The following is a 21,783-nucleotide window of genomic DNA, read 5'->3' on the forward strand; positions in this document are numbered from 1 at the left end:
GAAATTGGAAAAGTTGCTGCTTAAGTTTTTATAATAGCAATTTGCATATACTCCAGAATGTTATGAAGAGTGATCAGATGAATTGCATAGTCCTTCTTTGCCATGAAAATTAACTTAATCCCAAAAAAGACTTTCCACTGCATTTCATTGCTGTCATTAAAGGACCTTCTGAGATCATTTCAGTAATCGTCTTGTTAACTCAGGTGAGAATGTTGATGAGCACAAGGCTGGAGATCATTATGTCAGGCTGATAGGGTTAAAATGGCAGACTTGACCTGTTAAAAGGAGGGTGATGCTTGAAATCATTGTTCTTCCATTGTTAACCATGGTGGCCTGCAAAGAAACGTGTGCTTAAAAATGGCTTCACAGGCAAGGATATTGTGGCTACTAAGATTGCACCTTAATCAACAATTTATAGGATCATCAAGAACTTCAAGGAAAGAGGTTCAATTCTTGTTAAGAAGGCTTCAGGGCATCCAAGAAAGTCCAGCAAGCACCAGGATCGTCTCCTAAAGAGGATTCAGCTGCGGGATCGGAGTGCCACCAGTGCAGAGCTTGCTCAGGAATGGCAGCAGGCAGAAGGGCAGCAAAGAAGCCACTTCTCTCCAAAAAAAACATCAGGGACAGATTGATCTTCTGCAGAAAATATGGTGAATGGACTGCTGAGGACTGGGGCAAAGTCAGATTCTCTCATGAAGCCTCTTTCCGATTGTTTGGGGCATCAGGAAAAAGGCTTGTCCGGAGAAGAAAAGGTGAGAGCTACCATCAGTCCTGTGTCATGCCAACAGTAAAGCATCCTGAGACCATTCATGTGTGGGGTTGCTTCTCATCCAAGGGAGTGGGCTCACTCACAATTTTGCCCCAAAACACAGCCATGAATAAAGAATGGTACCAAAACACCCTCCAACAGCAACTGCTTCCAACAATCAAACAACAGTTTGGTGAAGAACAATGCATTTTCCAGCACGATCGAGCACCGTGCCATAAGGCAAAAGTGATAACTAAGTGGCTCGGGGACCAAAACGTTGACATTTTGGGTCCATGGCCTGGAAACTCCCCAGATCTTAATCCCATTGAGAACTTGTGGTCAATCTTCAAGAGGCGGGTGGACAAACAAAAACCCACTAATTCTGACAAACTCCAAGAAGTGATTATGAAAGAATGGGTTGCTATCAGTCAGGAACTGGCCCAGAAGTTGATTGCGAGCATGCCCAGTCGAATTGCAGAGGTCCTGAAAAAGAAGGGCCAACACTGCAAATACTGACTCTTTGCATAAATGTCATGTAATTGTCGATTAAAGCCTTTGAAACGTATGAAGTGCGTGTAATTATATTTCACTACATCACAGAAACAACTGAAACAAAGATCTAAAAGCAGTTTAGCAGCAAACTTTGTGAAAACTAATATTTGTGTCATTCTCAAAACTTTTGGCCACGACTGTAGATGATGCCTCCCTATATGAATATAGTGCTATATATTAGTGTTTTAGAATATTCGTCATTTTTTTTCCATCTAAAGTCATGATTCCTACCTTCTTAAGTTGCTTGTGGGCCAATGACTGTTCACTTCAGATGAAAATAAAATTACGAATTTTCTATAAAAACAAATCTATAGCACTATATTCTATAGTGCTATATATTCGTTTTTGACCGACTTCGCATTACTCGATTTTTACAGTGCAGATTTTTCACAATCACGAAAATAATCTTACGCGATTTTTACATTGCAGATTTAATCTTGAATGCGAATATTCGCGACTATATAACGAATATTCTGCCACATATTTGCGAAATATCGCAAATTCGAATATTGCCCCTGCCGCTCATCACTACCCTTTTCAAGGCCTGAGCTGCAATGATTATGATGCTGGTTCTCGGCAACCACTTACTTTTACCTCATGAGTGACACACCGCTGAAATCAGCATTTCTGTCACTATTTTATGCTGCCCACAGTGAGGTCAGCATAAAGTTGATGACAGGTTCCCTTTAAGTACACTGGAAAATGGCTGAATCCAAGATGGCTGAGGCTATTTATAGGGCTGTGATATCACAGGGGCTGGCTGGCTGCTGATTGGCTGCATGCATGGCATTGTGGATGATCCCTCATTCCCAGAGTTCTTTGCTTCATGTACTAACATGTGCAGCAGCCATTTTTCCTGAAATGCGGATAGAATTCCACTTCATAAACTTTGATTCGCTCATCTCTAATTGGAGCTACTCTGAACGTCTGAAACACCTAAGGATAGTCCATCAATATTGAAATTTTGGGTAACCGTTTTACATTACATTAAGTAGTAGTAAGTAAATGAATTCTATTGATTCAGAATTTGTCCCAAAACAAACTAATGAACCCTAATAAAGCCCTAAGCTGGCCGTGGTTCCGCCAAAGTTATGAAGAGGCGCCGGCCTCTCCATAATTTCGGCGGATCCTCCACCAGTTCTAAATGTAAGACAGCTTCCGAGCTATTTTACATTTAGACCTTTTTTTTAACACCTAAAACAGGCATAGAAAATGGTGAATGAGACATCCCCTTCCCCGCCCATGTCACGCCCACAATTTTAGACCTGGCGTGAGCACAACGGTTAGCTAATGTAAGCGTATTTCAGTATGATAAATGACCCCCTAAATTGTTAAGTCTACAAGGGGGATCTGGCACAAAAGTCATGGTAAATGGGTGGAAAGGGTGGATACAAATCTGCGCTATGATGGGGGGGCAATTTTTTGCCTTCTGTTTAATAAATGTACTCCCTTTCATGAATGTACAGCTCTGGTCATTTCAGTTTTCGTTGTTTTTCCCATCCTAATCAATTTTACATGACATTCAACTGAGACATTTGTAATCATAGGGAAAAAAGGAAATAATAGCTACAAACTGCTACACTGTAGAAACCATTCTGTAACAGTGCACACACAGAAGTTACAATCTGTACCCCAGGAATAGGGATGAGCGGTATAGGCAATAATCAAATTTGCAATATTTCGTGAATTTTTGGCCATAAATTCACAAATTCCAGATCTCCAGTCATTATTTACTTGATTGCAAATATCGGCAATGAAATATATTCGCGATAAAAAATCGCGATTAGAATATTTGCGATCAACACTAAGGGGTAGGCAACTTTCCTATTGGTTGCTAGGTATGTTGCTAAGTGCCGATATTCGTGATCAACAACTTTTGCAAATACAAATATATAGCACTATATTCTAAATATTAGTGAATTCTCGAAGTGGCAATATTCGCAATTAAAATTAGCGATTCGAATATTCGTGCTCAACAGTACCCAGGAACACATTCTGCTACAACATCATAGCTGATTTTTAATTTATGGTGTTCCTCTAAACGTTGCGTTGTGCCTTACCATTCAGATAAAATTGTATGTTCTTCCATTTAATGCAATCATTTAAGATTCATGACTTTTATTTGAGGCGCTATAAGTTCACCCTATGCCTTGAATACAATAAATACTATACCGCCATATCTCACCTATTCTCTCTATCTGTAGTATCATGCAGCAGAGGAAGATTAAAATGTACTGAAAAGAAGCCAAACAAAGGATAGTATACCAAAGAAAGGTCTTATTTTCAGGTTTGTGACCTGGATGTACGGCATTTATCAGCTGGGTCATCATTAGTTATAACAGCTTTGTAAATTGCCATTACATTCAGCTGTAATGCACTTTATTCCGAGCTGGAGTTGTGAGGATTAATGGATGATCTCTATCTCCATTGAGGTGCTGTATTGTTTAGACCTGCTTTTTAAGCTAAACGTTTCTTGGAAAACTCGTACATATAAATGGGTTTTAAGAAATTTCTCTAAGTGCCCCTATGATGTTATGCTTTTATAAAAATTTTATAAAAGAAAACTAATACACTGCATGGTGTAAGTAAAATATACAGGGAGTGCAGAATTATTAGGCAAGTTGTATTTTTGAGGATTAATTTTATTATTGAACAACAACCATGTTCTCAATGAACCCAAAAAACTAATTAATATCAAAGCTGAATATTTTTGGAAGTAGTTTTTAGTTTGTTTTTAGTTTTAGCTATTTTAGGGGGATATCTGTGTGTGCAGGTGACTATTACTGTACATAATTATTAGGCAACTTAACAAAAAACAAATATATACCCATTTCAATTATTTATTTTTACCAGTGAAACCAATATAACATCTCAACATTCACAAATATACATTTCTGACATTCAAAAACAAATCAGTGACCAATATAGCCACCTTTCTTTGCAAGGACACTCAAAAGCCGCCATCCATGGATTCTGTCAGTGTTTTGATCTGTTCACCATCAACATTGCGTGCAGCAACCACAGCCTCCCAGACACTGTTCAGAGAGGTGGACTGTTTTCCCTCCTTGTAAATCTCACATTTGATGATGGACCACAGGTTCTCAATGGGGTTCAGATCAGGTGAACAAGGAGGCCATGTCATTAGATTTTCTTCTTTTATACCCTTTCTTGCCAGCCACGCTGTGGAGTACTTGGACGCGTGTGACGGAGCATTGTCCTGCATGAAAATCATGTTTTTCTTGAAGGATGCAGACTTCTTCCTGTACCACTGCTTGAAGAAGGTGTCTTCCAGAAACTGGCAGTAGGACTGGGAGTTTTGCTTGACTCCATCCTCAACCCGAAAAGGCCCCACAAGCTCATCTTTGATGATACCAGACCAAACCAGTACTCCACCTCCACCTTGCTGGCGTCTGAGTCGGACTGGAGCCATCTGCCCTTTACCAATCCAGCCACGGGCCCATCCATCTGGCCCATCAAGACTCACTCTCATTTCATCAGTCCATAAAACCTTAGAGAAATCAGTCTTGAGATATTTCTTGGCCCAGTCTTGACGTTTCAGCTTGTGTGTCTTGTTCAGTGGTGGTCGTCTTTCAGCCTTTCTTACCTTGGCCATGTCTCTGAGTATTGCACACCTTGTGCTTTTGGGCACTCCAGTGATGTTGCAGCTCTGAAATATGGCCAAACTGGTGGCAAGTGGCATCTTGGCAGCTGCACGCTTGACTTTTCTCAGTTCATGGGCAGTTATTTTGCGCCTTGGTTTTTCCACACGCTTCTTGAGACCCTGTTGACTATTTTGAATGAAACGCTTGATTGTTCGATGATCACGCTTCAGAAGCTTTGCAATTTTAAGAGTGCTGCATCCCTCTGCAAGATATCTCACTATTTTTGACTTTTCTGAGCCTGTCAAGTCCTTCTTTTGACCCATTTTGCCAAAGGAAAGGAAGTTGCCTAATAATTATGCACACCTGATATAGGGTGTTGATGTCATTAGACCACACCCCTTCTCATTACAGAGATGCACATCACCTAATATGCTTAATTGGTAGTAGGCTTTCGAACCTATACAGCTTGGAGTAAGACAACATGCATAAAGAGGATGATGTGGTCAAAATACTCATTTGCCTAATAATTCTGCACGTAGTGTATGTTAAAGTTTTGGGTCTGGTTCAAATTCTGGTCAAATAGAAGAATTTCATTATTGTGTAGGCTCAGTTAAGTCAGTGTGCCTGAAGGCCTCTTTACACTGCTCCTACTCTACAATTACCTGCTCGCCAGTGGAGGAGACCAGTGTATTAACATGCAGCAACCCCCTAAACAGTATGGGGAGTAGCAATCTCTAATGCCATCATGCGTCCCAGTACAGAATCATTGTTTGCCAGCAGCAGAGTGCTGATTATATTACAGAGTTTCTTATAGTCACTTTATTATTGATTTATGTGACGCTGTATAAAATGTCAACGACCTGTGTAGGCATTGGCACATAGGGTATATGTTGTTTTGAGAACACTAGTAGCCACCAGGCATGTGGCGTTGATATTCCACTTCCCCTTTCATAGAAGACTATGGGACAATTTGGAAACTCTCCTGATCTGAACACTGATATCATATTGCCATTTGTCAAAAGAACAAAATCCAAAATGTACAATAGCATTAAGTGAAAAATATTGACTATACCCATTAAAGGGGTCATCCAGGAAAATATATTTATGACTTATCCTCAGGATAGGTCATCAGTATCTGACCTGGGGGGTGTAACACCTGGGGCCCCTGCCGATCAACTTTTAGAAAAAGCCTTGAGTGCTGCGGCCGCTTCCTAGTCCAGTTACATCACTGTACATCGGTCACATTGCCTAGATGCTGCTCAGACCCATTCAAATCAATGATCAGAGCTCTGACTCCCTGAAATAGCTGATCAACAGGGGTGCCGGGACTTGGACCCCCACTGATGTGATAATAATGGCTATCTTTTTTCCAGGATAACCTCTTTAAAGAGGACCTTTCATGGGATTATTTGTTAGAAACTGGTATGCTTACCAGGTAGGGTAGCCCCTACAGATGGCAGCACTTGTTTTTTTCTAAAATAGCCCCCCATTCTGGCGCTGTGCTTCCCGCTGTTTTTCATGCCCAGTATGTTAATTTAGAGTTTCGGTAGGAGTTAACAGCCAGGTTTCTCAATGGGTGTGATGCTCTCCGCTGTGGTGAGCAGTTTTTTTCTCCCTGGCTGTGAAGCTCTCCGCTGCTATTGGACCATCCTCCTCCTTGTACCGATACTCTAAATTAAGATACTGGGCACGAAAAACAGCGGGGGACACAGCGCTGGAATAGAGGGGTATTTAGAAAAAAAAAGTGCTGGCATCTGTAGGGGCCGCCCTATTTGATAAGCATATCAGTTTGTAACCCATAATCCCATGAAAGGCCCTCTTTAAGTTGTATTAATGAAGGAATGATACTTAGTCCTTCTATAACTATACTGTGTGAATACTGTAAAAACGGTTTGTATTTTCAGTAGGACAAGTGCAATTTTTGTTTCAACAGTACCTGTTTCGTCAAATAGAAGCCAGAGAGCATAAATGATGCATTCTAGGTAATTCCAGAACAGAAATGACTACACGGCCCCGATACAATATTTATCTTCTTAGACTATCCTGGGCCTTTTATTGCAATAATAGGATCACATGCTGGTACCATAAGAGACCCTTTAGTCTGCTGCAAATGTACCAGAGATGTGGCCTGAGGCCCTAATACGGTTTTACTGGCTTTCTGATGAAAAAGTACGTTTTTCTGATGTTCTGCCAAGGTTCATATAAAATGCTGGAAAATAGAGCGGTATTAAAGATTACACATAACACCAGTAATGTGCTGTATTTTCCTTATCATATAATCCCTTCATGTCACTTAATGTTGAGCTTGTCATCCTAGTACCATATGCATATTGATATGTGCTTACTAAATTGATATATGTGTCATAGTGACATATACATCCATTCTTCATTTCACCCTCGTAGCTAAAAACATGCAAGAGTTTAGAGACAGGTAAAGAAATATTAAGGTACTACGTGTATTTATCCCTTCATTACATGCAATAAATTACCTAGAACAAATGATAGAAGTGGACAGGACATTAAAAGGGTGTCCCATGAAACATATTCTACACTTTTCAAACCAGCACATGGATCTGAATTCTATTGTAATTGCATGTAATTAAAAAGTTAGCATAGCCGCTGAGCTATTCAATAAAATGTATCTGTATAGTATCACTTATTTCTCTGTCCATCTCTCTGAAGTGTATGCACATGCTCGGTTCCATTCTTCAACTGCCTCCCGAGCTGTGATAGGGAGAAAGCTGCAGCAGAAAGGATTCACTCCTAAGAAGGACACTCCCTTTGAGCTGTTATCTTGATATAAATTTAGCAGAGCGATGAATGGGCAGATCTCTGGATCCAGGTCTGGTTCTAGCTTTGTTAGATAGAGATTGTCATGAACTAAATGATGTCTGATTTTAATTTTTTCCATTAATTGTGAGATAACCCCTTTAACTTGCCCCCTCCCTCCTGTAGAATTTTCTGAATATTCCTGAAATCTTAAAAAGACCAATCCTGTATGGAGACTTACTGGAAGTGCTCCCTGTATGGAAACTTATTGACAATTCTCAATTATTGACAATGCTCACAAGAAATAGAACCATCTCACTAGCGCCACCTTGTGGAAGTGGCTCTCTATGGGTCAAAATTTAACTTTTTAACAAGCTTTGGAGTATGACATGGAAAATGCCAAGCCAGATATCCATCCATGCCTATTATAACGAATGTGGTGAAACACGTGTTGAAGTACATTTTTGTTTTCTCCGATGTGAACATTTTATTGTTGCTTTATTATCGTCTTTCTTTAGAGAGGCACCACTACTCTAGTGCCCATTTATTAAGTGAATTTGATTCTTATTTTAAAATCACATTTTTAGGTGCACATCTGCAGATTAATTTCTTAATATTTCTTTAATGTGGATGGAGCTCCACTTTTCTAATCTACAGCACGAAATTCTCACTATAGTTAATGAGTTAAAAGGAGCATTCCACAACAAACATTTACCAGTTATCCACAAAAAGGTGATAAATGTATGACCAGAACGGATCTGACCACTGGGAGTCCATAATCATTGGAATGGAGGTGCCGGGCCCTCCATTACAGTGGCATTTTAATGGAGTGGTCAGTCTATTAGATTGATGAAAAAGGTGGACTATACCACTCAGCTATCACCGTCAGTCCCATAGACTTTGAATGGAGAGACACTGCATATGAATAACCCCCACTCCTCTCAAATGCCATTGGCACTGGGGGCTCGGGACCCCCATTCTAGGTATTAGTTGGGGTTCCAGCTGTCAGACACCCAGCTATCATACATTTATCCTTATAGTGTGGGTAGATGATAAATATTTGTTATGGGACAATCCTTTTAAATTATAAAATTCTGTATGTTCGCAGAGGACTCTAGGGGAAGCTTATGTACGCTCGGTGTACAGGGAGTGCAGAATTATTAGGCAAATGAGTATTTTGACCACATCATCCTCTTTATGCATGTTGTCTTACTCCAAGCTGTATAGGCTCGAAAGCCTACTACCAATTAAGCATATTAGGTGATGTGCATCTCTGTAATGAGAAGGGGTGTGGTCTAATGACATCAACACCCTATATCAGGTGTGCATAATTATTAGGCAACTTCCTTTCCTTTGGCAAAATGGGTCAAAAGAAGGACTTGACAGGCTCAGAAAAGTCAAAAATAGTGAGATATCTTGCAGAGGGATGCAGCACTCTTAAAATTGCAAAGCTTCTGAAGCGTGATCATCGAACAATCAAGCGTTTCATTCAAAATAGTCAACAGGGTCGCAAGAAGCGTGTGGAAAAACCAAGGCGCAAAATAACTGCCCATGAACTGAGAAAAGTCAAGCGTGCAGCTGGCAAGTTGCCACTTGCCACCAGTTTGGCCATATTTCAGAGCTGCAACATCACTGGAGTGCCCAAAAGCACAAGGTGTGCAATACTCAGAGACATGGCCAAGGTAAGAAAGGCTGAAAGACGACCACCACTGAACAAGACACACAAGCTGAAACGTCAAGACTGGGCCAAGAAATATCTCAAGACTGATTTTTCTAAGGTTTCATGGACTGATGAAATGAGAGTGAGTCTTGATGGGCCAGATGGATGGGCCCGTGGCTGGATTGGTAAAGGGCAGAGAGCTCCAGTCCGACTCAGACGCCAGCAAGGTGGAGGTGGAGTACTGGTTTGGGCTGGTATCATCAAAGATGAGCTTGTGGGGCCTTTTCGGGTTGAGGATGGAGTCAAGCTCAACTCCCTGTCCTATTGCCAGTTTCTGGAAGACACCTTCTTCAAGCAGTGGTACAGAAAAAAGTCTGCATCCTTCAAGAAAAACATGATTTTCATGCAGGACAATGCTCCATCACACGCGTCCAAGTACTCCACAGCGTGGCTGGCAAGAAAGGGTATAAAAGAAGAAAAACTAATGACATGGCCTCCTTGTTCACCTGATCTGAACCCCATTGAGAACCTGTGGTCCATCATCAAATGTGAGATTTACAAGGAGGGAAAACAGTACACCTCTCTGAACAGTGTCTGGGAGGCTGTGGTTGCTGCTGCACGCAATGTTGATGGTGAACAGATCAAAACACTGACAGAATCCATGGATGGCAGGCTTTTGAGTGTCCTTGCAAAGAAAGGTGGCTATATTGGTCACTGATTTGTTTTTGTTTTGTTTTTGAATGTCAGAAATGTATATTTGTGAATGTTGAGATGTTATATTAGTTTCACTGGTAAAAATAAATAATTGAAATGGGTATATATTTGTTTTTTGTTAAGTTGCCTAATAATTATGCACAGTAATAGTCACCTGCACACACAGATATCCCCCTAAAATAGCTAAAACTAAAAACAAACTAAAAACTACTTCCAAAAATATTCAGCTTTGATATTAATGAGTTTTTTGGGTTCATTGAGAACATGGTTGTTGTTCAATAATAAAATTAATCCTCAAAAATACAACTTGCCTAATAATTCTGCACTCCCTGTATACTGATGTCTTATGGAGGGTTCATGTACAAACAGTTATCAGTTTGCCCCTAAGTTCCCACTAATGGTGTTAATGAGCAGCTAGGTTTTTACAATTTAACCCTTTATCTAATGTAATAAATATGTCTGCATCATAAATTTAGAGCTCCAGCCAATATGAATATATATTGTAAAATGAATCCACATAGACTGTTGGACAGATTTAAAAAAGGAAAATGGTGTTTGAGGGTGGACATTCACTTTACTGTCAATTAGAGATGAGCGAATCGAAGTTGACGAAGTGGAATTCGATCTGAATTTCAGGAAAAATTTGATTGGCAATGAATGTAAATTTCCTCAAATTTCCTCGGGCTTCGTGATAATGAATAAAATGTTTCCTAAAATTGCTGCTGCACGTGTGAGAACATGGAGAAAGGAAGTATGGGAAGGCAGGATCACACAGACTGACATGCATGATGCCGATCGGCAGCCATCTTAGATTCTAACATTTTCCAGAATTCTAAATGCAGGGACAGACGTGAGAAGGCGCTAGGGACAGCAATAAGAAAAACCTCATTGTGACAAAAAAAACTATTTATAAGTGCAGGGAAAGGATAGCGAGGAATCCTTTCAGAGCATCTTAGTGCAGAGAGAGACGTCAGAAGGCGCAAGGGGCACTGCTAGAAAAGCGATTTACAAGTGCAGGGAAAGATTATTTGAGGATCCAAATAGCCATTATACAGCTCTGCCATTCCAGCCATTTATTCTTGTTGGGGTGCAAGTGCTATGTTGAAAAGCCTTTAGTGGCCTGTTTTAGTACAGAAAGAAAAATATATACGTACTTCACTGTTGCAGTTATTTGAGGCGAAAGCGTTTAGTGGCCTATTTCAGTACAAAAAGATAAATATATTCCCAGTTCACTTCTGCTATTATAGGTGTTGAAAGCGTTTAGTGGCCTATTTCAGTACAAAAAAATATATATTCTCAGTTCACTTCGGCGGATATACGTATGTGTTGAAAGCGTTTAGTGGCCTATTTCAGTACAGAAAGAAAATATATTCTCAGTTCATTTCTGCGGTTATATGTGTTGAAAGCATTTAGTGGTCTGTTTCAGTACAAAAATAAAAATATATACGCACTTCACTGTTGCATTTATTTGTGGTAAAAGTGTTTAGTGGCTTATTTCAATACAGAAAGAAAATATATTCTCAGTTCACTTCTGCGGTTATATGTGTTGAAAGCGATTAATGGCCTATTTCAGTACAAAAAGAAAAATATATTCTCGATTCACTTCTGCAGTTATATGTGTTGAAAGAATTTAGTGGCCTATTTCAGTGTAGAAAGAAAAATATATACGCACTTCACTATTGCAGTTATTTGTGGCGAAAGCATTTAGGGCCTATTTCAATACAAGAAGAAAAATATATTCAGTTCACTTCGGCTGTCATATGTGTTGAAAGCATTTAGTGGCCTATTTCAGTACAAAAAGAAAAATATATTCTCAGTTCACTTCGTTATATGTGTTGAAAGTATGGCTGGGAGTAAGCAGGGTGGCAGCAGTGGGAGGTCAGGAGCCAAACGTGCCCAGGGTAGACCACCTGCTTTGCAGCAGCCTACCTGCCCGGGAAGTAGTGGTGCATGGGTTCACGGAAGCAGCGGCGGTAGCAGTCAGTCAGTGCGGACTGTTGGGGGGGAAAAATCACCTACTCGCCGGTGTGGCAGTTTTTTTGTTAAGCCGCCGGAGGAGGTTAACATAGCCATATGTAGAAAGTGAAGCGTGGCCAGTGTGCCAATGTTGGCGCCACAGCCGTTTGTGTCAACATATGCAGCATCACCATATGTGGTATCCTGATGCTGCTGCTACTGCCATCTCCACACTATGTCACTTTGCCACTCTGTGGTATCCTGATGCTGCTACTGCCATCTCCACACTATGTCACCTTGCCATTCTGTGGTATACTGATGCTGCTGCTACTACTGCCATCTCCACACTATGTCACCTTGCCACTCTGCTGTATTCTCCTGCTGCTGCTGCTGCTGTTGCCATCTCCAGACTCGGTCATTGTGCCACTCTGTGGCCTCCTCTTGATGTTGCTGCTGCCCCCACCTTCACACTCTATCATTGGGCCACTCTGTGGTCTCCTCTTGCTGCTGCCACCTCCAGACTCAGTCATTGTGCCACTCGGTGGCCTCCTCATACTGCTGCCACCTCCAGATTTTGTTATTATGCCACTCTGTGGCCGCCTCCTGATGCTGCTGCTGCCACCACCTCTACACTCTTTCATTGGGCTACTCGGTGGCCTCCTCATACTGCTTCCAACTCCAGACTCTGTTATTGTGCCACTCTGTGGCCTCCTCAAACTACTGACACCTCCACACTTTGTCTTGGTGCCACTCTGTAGCCTCCTCATGCTTCTGCCACCTCCACAATCTCTCGTCTTCATGCTACTCTGTGGTCTCCTCATGCTGCTGCCACCTCCACAATCTTTAGTCGTCATGCCACTATGTGGCCTCCTGATGCTGATGCCACCTCCAGACTTTGTCATTGTCCACTCTATGGTCTCCTCATGCTGCTTCCTCCTCACCACAATGTCATAAGGCCACTCTGTGGACTTCTCATGCTGTTCCCACCCTCATCACTTCATGACTGAGCAACTATTTTGCCTTTTGGCCTGGCTGACATCATAAATTTTATGACCTTTTTTCTGATATGTCAGAGGGAAGGAAAAATGAGACGCACAACGGATCCGGCCTGTGTAGCAGCTGTATTGTCCCATCAGAATTGGCTTATGATTTGGTAGCCAAAAGCAGGAGTGGGTACAAAACGCAGAAGACATGCAAATGATCCATTCACGTGTCATCTCTGTTTTAGATCCACTCCTTTTTTTTTGGGCATTAGCAATACTGATGGATTACTGACCAAATGCTGATCGAGTGAAGGCATATGCTCCACAGACGGGATCCATTTTTTGTGAGTTATTGTCCTGACCGATCAGAGGAAGGGCAAAATAATTAGTTATCTCAACACAAACTTACTGCTGACACCCTCTCCACTCTGTCCGGGGGGCTCTACTTGTATAAGCATTTAATGGAACAGGTTCTGTAAACATCTATGTGGAATCAGCTGGCGACAGTGTAAAAGGAGTGCTCTTCTTCTTGGTGCTAACATCGACTTGTAAGGCTGAGTTCATAGTGTTCTACTCCACGATAAAGGCTCTCTGCAGCCAGGAAATAGACGTTTTTAACGTAATTTGACTCGCATATATTTGGATGAAACCAAATTTTTCTCCCCAAAATTTGGAGAACCGGCGAATAGACTTTTTAAAAAAAATTCTCATCTCTACTGCCAATGTTGGATGTAATTTGGTATTGAGCAGGTACATCTTACAAAAGTTTTACTGAACCTGTAGCATCACCAGATTCTATACAATTCTGGTGTTACTTTCAAATAGCTTCAAGTCATTTCCTTTCTTTGTTACCATATACTGGCTTTTATTCAGACACTAAAGGAGTTTCCTGTCCTCTCTATTAATTCCAAACTGTGCATGGATTGGCAGACCCCAAGAACACAATAAGCGCACTTCATGCAGAACGCAGTCGCAAGAGATGCCTGGCAGCTTAGTTGTAATAATTCTACTGTATTATTTAATGTATCATGTTTAAATCCTAAAGGCATTAGTTGTGCTATTAACAATTTTTCACCTAATGTTAACCATCTGTTTTTCGGCTTGGATATTGCCCTTTACTTGTCTGGTTAGATTTTCCTTCAGCTCAGCATGGTGGTAGTTACATTTTATTTGACTTACGGTATATATATTTTTTTTATTATATTTTGGTTCTCTTTAGACTTGCAGACATAAACATATTACATAAGAGTGTCTTTAAGTTTAAGGGTGACTAATTCTGTGAACTTCTCTACAAATGAAAGCCGTAATTAAAGTTGTCACTTTCATGTGCAAAGTTCATGATACAACATAATTGATGCTGTTGGCACCTTTAGTTAACTTTGTCAATATTTCAATAACCTTTCAATAAAATAATAAAAAGTTCAAATCTGCATCAAAAGGCTCCATTTGGAGCCTACATCACAGATTTCATTATATTGGATGGTAAAAATAGCACTCCATTATAAATTAACAGGACCTGTTAGTGGTATTTTTGGGCGATGAATCAAGCTATGTGTCATGGTTTCTGTTATAAACAGAACCAATGCGCAAGCATGAAAAGAGCCGAATGCTCGGTGATGATGTTGCAAAATCAAAACTAGATCAAAACTGTTGCTCTCTAAAACAAAGTAACCAGTCCATTTTATATAATGCAAGGCATAGAATAATAATAAATAAATAAGGGGGCGTGGCCTGAGCATGCAGCAGTGAGCACGCACGTTACAGAGCTCCCAGACCCTTGGCCCTTATAACAGAGATATTTAGCAACGAATTTAATCCTACTGGCCTAAAAAACATGGTCAGACGTTCGGGACGCCGTGGGTCAACTTTTATGTCCTCGGATCCTAATATTGCGAGATATTTTACGGCCACGCCAACTCCCGCGCCAGTCCCCGCTAAGATGGTGCCGATGGAGGAAGGAGCCGCGCTGCAGACCTCTCCCTCGCTGCTGGGAGACGGCGGTTCCTTGCTGATACAAGCGGACCCCCCGCCACCGCTCTCACCGTCCTCGGACTGGCCAGCTGTATCTTCCACGCCCGTGAACCATACATACGGGCCGGGCAGGAAATCATACGTCCAAGCAGCCTCATGGCCTAAGATGGCGACGGATGATCCAAGAGAGATGGAGGCGCCTGTAATGCCGGTAGGCTCACCGGAACCTATCCCACAAGTTCCACAGCAGAGGGTTCACTTACCTCTCGCCGCGTCTGGAGACGATCCATATATGCCGCCTCCTGCATCTGCTCCCGGACTTAAGGACTCTGGCGGGACCTCCGTTCTAACTCCGGTGAGTGCGACATGCCGTGAATACACACCTAGGCTGCCAGCGAAGGCCTTACCGGCCCAAAAGCACCCTCTCGGTCACCTAGGAACTCCTGTCCCACAGTCGGGGGAACCCATTACCATGCAAGGGGCCTGATACATGCTCCTGATTTGCAGGCCCCAAGTGGTGCGCAGACAGTATTTGGAGGTGGCAGGCCTGCCCAGGCTCACTCGCCTGACACCCCCTCTACTCCGGCTATATTCCACCCGTCAGCTGCCTCTGATTCATCGGGGGAATCGTCATCTGCCTCATCTTTTCAGGGCAAACCTGCTAAACGTCCCAAACTGAGGGACATTTGGTCATTTCTGAGTGCACTCCCAACTAAGGCAGACCTTGAGGTGATAATACAGAGGGTCGAGGCCAAACATGCTCAGGCTATTACTGAGGTCAAGGGGGACTTAACATCTATCTCCGCCAAAGTGACTTCGCAAGCCCAAATATCGTCGGAACTACATGCCCGCCTATCTAATGTGGAAAAGATGGTCTAATCACAACAGGTTTTAAACAGACACCTTTTGCTACAGATGGATGACCAAGAAAACAGAGGCAGATTTGTCTGCCATAAGATTTGCAATAAGTGGTCTCTTTTCTTAAGGAATTCCAGCCCTTGAAGACCATTTGATATGTATCACTAGACCACAGAGAATGTTTATGGTTTCTAGAAAACGACAAAAACAATGGAGTATAGGAAGCTCATGCAAACTTAATGCAAATGTTTCCACTGTCACATTTGAACACACGGCCCCAGAATAATCCATACATGCCATTAATGGGAGTCTGTCAGCAGTTTTAAACATGCTTTAACCATTGACAGCACTAGCTAAGGGCTGGGTAGAGCAGAATAAACATACCATTGTGGAGCTTTTCTCCTCAGGAGTAGTGAGAATATAAAGTTTTGTTCAGCAAAATCTTTCTCCTGCAAGTGTCCAGGGTTGAACTTCACTGTGAAGTGCTCTCAGCCTTGAGCTGCTTCATAGCCCCCCTGCTTTGAGTGACAGCTGTAGCCTTTAAACCAGGATACCTTTACATCTGTCAGTCATAGCTGAAGGGAGTGGCGGTGAAGCAGATCAACAAATAAAGCACTTCATAGTTAAAGGGGTTGTCCAGGCCAATAATATTGATCGCTAGTGTTGAGCGAAGCATTTGAAGTGGAATTCAGTGCAAAATTTAGGAAAACTTCAACTCGCAGCGAATTCAAATTTCCTAGTGCTTTGTGGTAACAAATCAGTTCTTCCTAAAATAGTGGCTGCAAGTGAAAGTAGGAAACCCGGGAACATGAGATAACCCATAATGCTGTACAGCCAGCCAGTCTGCAGATGTCACAGCCCTATAAAACCTTCATCCCACGCAATCTCCGCCATTTTCCTGTGAGCTGAGCATAGGGAGAGACATGACAAGCGCTTATGCGCTAGGGACAGTGTTGCTGAAAACGATTAATGGAAGAATATTGGAGACTGCAGGGAGACTGCAGGGAGACTTACTCTGCATTAGTTTTATTTATTTATTTGTACATTTACTTATTCCTACATCAGCAATAAATGTAATTCAATACCAATAAGATGGAAGCCTTTATTATTCCTTTTTTTTATTTTTTTATTTAATCCAGTAAAGTACAAAAAAAGCAGTAGTAATACATTTAACAATTACACAGTAAAAACATCAGGCATCAACCAAGAGGAAGTAAGAGTGCTCAATACTATTGCACCGATAAGAGTAACAGGGTATTCGTTCCCCTGCCACTAAAACACCCCCTACATGGAGATACCGGACCTATCCAATACATTACAGTAGATAGCACATTACCTATATTACCTTTCGCGATGGAGCGCTCTGTATGCGCGATTGTACCGGCGTTTGCAATCGCGCATACAGAGACAAGCGAACGCCCATTGTCGCGCATTCCCGAAAGTCTATGTACTGGAACGCGCGACAAGATGCCCCAAAGAAGCTCATGTACCTTTTGGGGCGTTGGGCGTTTTACAGCGCGATCGTACGCACTGTAAAACGCCCAGGTGAGAACCATGCCCATAGGGAAGCATTGGTTTCTCCTTGTTGAGCGTTTTAATGCGCGTAGGAACGCGCTGTAAAACGCTCAGATGTGAACCCAGCCTCAGGGTAGTTGCCAGGGGCTACTCCAGAGCATTCAGTTTCGTATGTCCGTATTTCCATTCCGCAAAAATTTTTAACATGTCCTCTTACTGTCCTCATTACAGACAAGTATAGGATGTTCTATTAGGGGCCAGCTGTTCCGTTCCGCAAAATATGGAATGCACATGGACGTCATCCATATTTTTTGCGGATTTGTTTTTTGCGAACCACAAAACACATATGTTCGTGTGCATGAGCCCTTATACTGCTGCTTTTAAGTTTGCACTAGATGATACCTCTGTAATTCCAGAAAACCTTGTTTGTTATTGGGGTGCATTTATAGGAAATATACGCACGTCATATTAACCGTTCTGCAGTGCATTTAAATTGTTCTACAGTTTCTTTTGGGGTGTTTTATTAGTCTAAAAAGTACGTATTATTTGCCATTCTGCGGTGCAGTTGCATTGTTCTACAGCTTTTTTTGGGGTGTATAAGTGTAAAAAATAAGTACAGTATGTCTTATATCTGTTCTGCGGTGCAGTTACTTTGTACTACAGCCTTTTATGTGGTGTAATGAAGGGAAATAAACCTCCTTCATATTATCTGTTCTCAGGTGAATTGTGATTATCTTTTTTTTTGGGGGGGGGGGGGTTATTAATCAGGAAAAAGGAATATATATCTTAATTGAGGTTCAGCGGTGAAGTTATAGTACATTGTACTACAGACATTTACGTGGTGTATTAAAAGGAAATATATACGTACGTCCTATTAGCCGTTCTGCACTGAGGAGTGCGCTCTTTGATGCTATAGTAGGATCTTGGGCCTCTGAACAGTTCGTTATACCTGACACTAACGTTAACCTGTAAGGCTGAGTTATTGGGTCAGTTTTGTCCCCGTAATTGACCAAATAAGTGAAGTGTGCAGTGATTCTAAGAGCGACGCCTGTCATCTGCATGTCATACAGATTCACAGTATTCTTTCACTACCACAGCCGACTCCCTCTGCGTGTTACTGCAAGACACAGTGTTCTACACCACTATAGAGGCTCTCTGCAGCCAGGAAATAGCTGTGTTCTAACGCTATTCGCCACAAATAAATTCAGATGGAATCAAATATTTTTGGAAAATAGAATTTTTGAGAATTTCGCTCATCTCTAATCATCAGGATAGGTCATCAATATCTGGTCAGTGGGGGTCCTGCATCCCTACCGATCAGCTCCATGCGAGCTCCGCTTCCTCTTCATTACACTGCACTTTGTCTCAGAAGTGTAGTGTAATAGAAGTTCCAGCTCCGCAGGAGATGAGGCATAGTGTGAAGACCAGGAAGCTGCGCTCACATGGAATGCCACCTCCTTGTCTCACAGCTGATTGGTGGGGGTGCTGGGTGTCAGACCCTTACCATTTAGATAATGATGACCTATCCTGATGATAGGTCATCAATATTAACAGCTAGGCAACCCCTTTAAGCCCTATGCTCTCTATTTGAGAGAGCACATGGGCTGGGAAGAGCAGAACAAGCATGTCTTCTATTTAGTGCTTTCAGAAGCTTAGCATGGTCAGCAGTGCTGACAGACTCCCTTTAAAGAGGACCTGTCACCAATTTAAAAAAAAGTGAGATATTCATACTTTATATTCTAGTTGGCCACACTTCCTAAGGCATGGTATACTTTTACCTATAAATATGCACCCTCCATATTCTGTAGTAAGGTCCTCCAAGATTTCTGGCACCAAACGTCTGTCTTTATTGACTAGGCACAGGAATGTGGCTAGTCAGTTCTCTTCTTTGCTAGGGAAGATTTCTCCCCACAGCTCATGCCTCAATTTCTCACAAGATCATGCTGTACAATAGTTTCTGATGAGACAGCATCTCACTCAGACTGGAGTGAGACACGTTTGGGCTCTTCTCTGTGGTAGCATCTCATTTCAGTCTGAATGAGACACTGTTCTGTCGGAAGCTATTGTACAGTATTGTCTCACGAGAAGTTCCTGTTCTCCCTCTGCACATATGAGGCTTTGTGAACTAAATCTTCACAGAAGGGATAAATCTCCCCCAGCAAAGAAGACAAGTGACCAGCCACTTCAAAATGATATGTGTGGTGCCCGAGTTCTTGATGGACATTCCTACAGAAGGGGAGGAAGAAGGGCACCTATTCATAAGTGAAAGTATGCCATGCTTGGGGAAGCATGGCCACCTAGAATATATAAATATCTCACTTTTTTAATTGGTGACAGGTTCTCTGCCAGTGTTCAATAGTAAGCATGTGGCTTGGGCCCGCCCTTGGTGTACTTAACTGCTAATACTGTATGCCTTTGCTCCAAAATGAAGCAAGAGTTGCTAAGTGAAAGATATCATTACATTCATCTGATCTAGCCCCTACATACATTGTGCCTGGTTTAACAGCAAATTTCCTGGTGACAGACTCCCTTTAATTGCTCTAGGCTATGAATTAAGTTGAAATTGCTATTGGGTCAGTTTTGGGAATAAATGCTTGAGGCAAAAAAACATAATGAGTTATATCAAAGCCCACATCTGACAGTAATGGCACTGTGTTCAGTCCCATGTCTTCATTAATGCAACCAAGCCACAGGTGACTGTGAGTAATGCTTCAGTTTCCATGAATTTGCATGTTTTTAGCTTGTTTACCAATCATCTGCGATATTTTATGAGATTAGATTTTTGGGGGTTACTGCTAATGTTCATCTCACTAAGTTCCTTTGAGCAGAACAGCATTCTACACCATTAGACATTTACATTTTTTTTTCCTTCTGCGTAAACAGGACTAATGCTAAAAAATGATAATAACATATTATGACTCTGAAAATGTGCTTGTAAAATTAAATTGCTTCCAAAAAATATAAGAGAAAATATCTTTGACAGAAAAAATTATTCAAATCATTCTTCATTGGCTATTTTCTCTCCTTTGAATGGGACGAGTCTACAATACTCACAACAGCCACTAGGAAAAACACGGTGTTCTGCGCGCGAATCAGCCTGCTACCCAATGTAAGCATTGAAGAGGCTGCAGCCCTCACATGAGTGTAAAGTATTTTTTTTAAACAGCTGATGGTTGGGTGTGCTGAGAGTTTGACCCCCACTATTCTAATATTGCTTGTATATTCTTAGGATAGGCCTTCATTTTGACAAAGCTGGTTAACCCATTTAATAAACAAAGTGGGGTTGGCAAGATTGATTACCTACCCCCCACTTTGCATATTACTTGATAAAAATTGTTTATTGAATCAACTAGTCTGTCGGCATCTGGGGAGTACAATTTTTGGGTCTTGCTGTTGGCCTATTATTTTTCCATCACATTATACACTGCTCATTTCCATGGTTACGACCACCCAGCGGCGGTGGCCATGCTTGCACACTATAGGAAAGCACGGCTGATTTGCAGGGTAGTCATACTCATGGATAACCATGGACAATCACAATACATTAGTAAGTGCCTTGTAGTAACGTTCTCGACATGATCATTGCCATTTGCTGAAGTGAGACAACCAATTTGACCAGAACTGACTCACTTAAGTCATCAAGAATTAATTTTTTATCTTTATATGGAAATAAAATATATAAAAAAAATATATATAAAACAGGGTAACAAGATAGAACAGTATAAGTTCAGGGGAAAATTTTAGTATTGTCTGTGTTTGTAGGAGGGATTATTACTCCCTTCAATAATCCTTTAAGGGGTTCTCTGGGATAATTCTTATAAAAGGGTTTTGCTAGTACCTGTGGAAGAAAAAAAGTCTTTTGAAAGTAGCTACCACTTCAAAGTGCTGCTGATTTCTCAATCTCTGCAGCAGTCACGTGACTCCATCAATTGTATTTTTGCCAATTCCTATGATCTTCCGCTCCCGATCCACTATCTTCTTTCCTGATCTGGGCAATGTACAGGTGTCATCATTGACGTCATGTACATTTCAGAGATTGCTTGTTTGCAAGGAACTAGTGCCAGAGACCACCGTTGCACAACATGATGGACTAGGTGGGAAAGGGGCACCAGAATCTATCGACCCTATAAGTTTATGTTGTAAACCAAATGGTATTTCGGATATTAAATTGATAATGGATAGAAGACATCAAATAGGAATACAAAAGCTATTTGACACTGATCGTAATGGGATTATGGGTAGGATAGGGCAATAAAAAAGAAAAAACTTGATAAAGGTAATAGAAGACCCCTTTAACCTAAAATCACAATGGGGAGGGGTACACCCAAACATTTTGTGCTTCATTTTTGTAAATTTGCTCTCTCCAACTAAAAAAGGAGAGGGCCGATACATATGATACTTGGGAAATGAGAGATTTGGCGTATGAGAGAGTTAGGGAAGATGAGATCTGGTGCA

General features: G+C 41.5%; 1 protein-coding gene across 1 annotated transcript in view; it reads left to right on the forward strand.

The window, feature by feature from the left end:
• The window catches only part of MACROD2 (mono-ADP ribosylhydrolase 2), a 2,142,907-nt gene that overhangs the window by 1,770,015 nt on the left and 351,109 nt on the right, over positions 1-21,783 (forward strand). The window lies entirely within an intron of this gene.

Source organism: Bufo gargarizans, chromosome 4, assembly GCF_014858855.1.
Source record: "Bufo gargarizans isolate SCDJY-AF-19 chromosome 4, ASM1485885v1, whole genome shotgun sequence".
In the NCBI taxonomy this organism is placed as follows: Eukaryota; Metazoa; Chordata; class Amphibia; order Anura; family Bufonidae; genus Bufo; species Bufo gargarizans.